Source organism: Brassica oleracea, unplaced genomic scaffold, assembly GCF_000695525.1.
Source record: "Brassica oleracea var. oleracea cultivar TO1000 unplaced genomic scaffold, BOL UnpScaffold01377, whole genome shotgun sequence".
Lineage (NCBI taxonomy): Eukaryota > Viridiplantae > Streptophyta > Magnoliopsida > Brassicales > Brassicaceae > Brassica > Brassica oleracea.
The window spans coordinates 2,206-4,710 of record NW_013617914.1 but is presented as its reverse complement, the minus strand read 5'-3'; positions in this window follow the sequence as shown (position 1 = coordinate 4,710).

Genomic DNA, 2,505 nt, shown 5'->3' with positions numbered 1-2,505 from the left:
AATTTTTTCCTGAAATTAAATTAAGAATTATAAAAATTGTTTTTTTAATTAAAAAGGAATACCGACGGATACAGTTATCCGTCGGAATTTCTATATATTTCTGACGAATAGGATCCGTCGGTATTTTCTAGATATTCCGACGGAATAGAGTCGTCAGTTTTATTTTCAGTTACCGACGGACTTTCTTCGTCGGTATTTTCTGAATATTCCGATGAACTCCCTTTGTCGGTATTTTCTGAAAATTCCGACGAATTCTCTTTGTCGGTATTCTCTATAAATACCGATGGATATATGTCGTCGGAAATTTTAGAAAAAAACCGACGGAATATGTTCGTCGGTATTTGCCGACGAAATATGTTCGTCGGTATTTGCCGACGAATTTCCGACGAATATCTGTATACCGACGAGATGATACCGACGGACATTTTTCATCGGGATTCCATCGGTATGCGACTTTCCCGACGAGATTATGACGGATTTGTCCATCGGTATCGCGCAGTTTTCTTGTAGTGTTAGTAGAGTCAGATCGAAAAATAATACAGTAAGTAAAAGATTGGAACTGTACCTGATTTGTAATCTTTATCGTAGCATTGGCTTGCTTTCTCACACTCTTCGGCAGCCTTCTTCTGGTAATGTTTCTTACTTTGTTCTTCGATCCTAACCATCTGAGGGAAGCCAAAAGGAACTAATTACCGACTAATTTACATAGGCCATAAACAAATCATGTGAAAAAGGAGGATACCATGTTTAGCTCATATATTGCTTTATTAAGAGCGTGAATATTGCTCCTCGACCCAAGTAGTTGGAAAATATAAGTTGTGGTCTCCCATAAATTAGGGTTTTGAAAGTAAGGATTCTAGAATAGAAACTAGGGTTTATTATGTCTTTACAATTCTTCTTGATTCAAGACGAAGACGAACCTGATGGATGCGAAAGAAAGCAGTGGAGATCTGAGTGGAAAATCGAATGACCTTGCTTGCAGAGGAAGGAAGATGAGCAAACGGCTAAGCTTTACCTTTTCTAATATAAAGTCTTTTTACGGTTTATAGTTTCTGCCAAAAAAAAAAGGAAAAAGTCATTTTACGCTAGATATCTCGTATCTCTAAAGACACAATAGAGTCACTAAGTCATTACGGTTTGTAGTTTGCTTTGTGTATTACTCGTACTTATCTCATCTCGAGTGTATTTACTCGTATGTAATTTGCTTCACAAACCAATGCTTCATTACCAAGTCTTTTTTCAGAAACGAAAGAGTCACTAAACATTTAAAACTAACACGAGACAGAACAAGCTTGGAGAAACAATGCAAACAATACAGCTTGGAGAAACAATACATGAAAGAGAACAACAAGTAGCAATTAAAAAGAACACTTTAAAGACAAGTAACAATTAATAATACAACTTTAAAACAATCAAAGTTTCAAACATGCTAATACAGAAACAAAACAAAACTTATAACTTCTCGTACTAAAACAATCAAGTTTCAAACAAAACAGCTCATTCAGTTGTATCAGATTAGGCATATCAGAAACAAACACGTGTAGACTATAAACGGCTGTATCAGATAAAGCAGTTAGAACAAAGTGATACCTATTCAAGCAAAGAAACGATTCAGGTGTTCTTGAATACTAACCTGTCTCGAGAAAGAGCCATAGTCGAAGACTTCTTCTTCTCAAAAGCGTGATCAAACTTCCTTGCATCTCTTGATTCAACGTTATAGGGACCAGGAGAAGTAAGCGAAACAACCCTTTTTCCTGCTTTACTGTATGACTTTCCCAAGTAGAAGCACCTGGAACGAGATTCCAGAAGATGTCATTAGCTAATTTAATCAAGGACGATGAAAACTAAATGCATCAGTCAGTATATATGAAACTAACTCTTCTTATTAAGTTTTCTCCATTGGAAAGAACTGTGTGAATATATCTCGACAGAGGAACTAAAGAATCTAATAAGTGGGTTATAATATGTATCAAAGAGTAGGTGAGGACGATGAGTGACCACTGACCAGGAATCAGAAGCTCAAGTCTAACAAAAGATGCTAAAATCAAGTGAAATACCAACTCTATCCTAAAATATCAGTAATGCAGGAAATCAAACCAAAAACAACATCAAAGGGTCGATACAAGAGCCTTACTGTTTCAGATTGAAACCAATCAATATAAACGAGTTAGAATGGCGAGTGATATGAAAAATAACACTACAAGAAAACATCGTAATTCTGACGGAAAATGAGATCCTCAGAATATTCCGACGAATTTCCGAGGAAAATCCGAGAAAATCCAAAATTTGGGTTTCCTCGGAATTTCCTCGGAATATACCGATGAATTCATATTCCTCGGAAAAAACCGACGAATATCCGATGATATATTATAGCCGTTAGAGAGCCGTTGGGGATTTTAAAAATTCCGAAGAAATTCCGAGGAAAGAGCTGTTGCCGTCGGTATTCCGTCGGAATTTCCTCGGTACTGTCGGCAGCATTTCATCTATAAATACCTGCACCCCCCC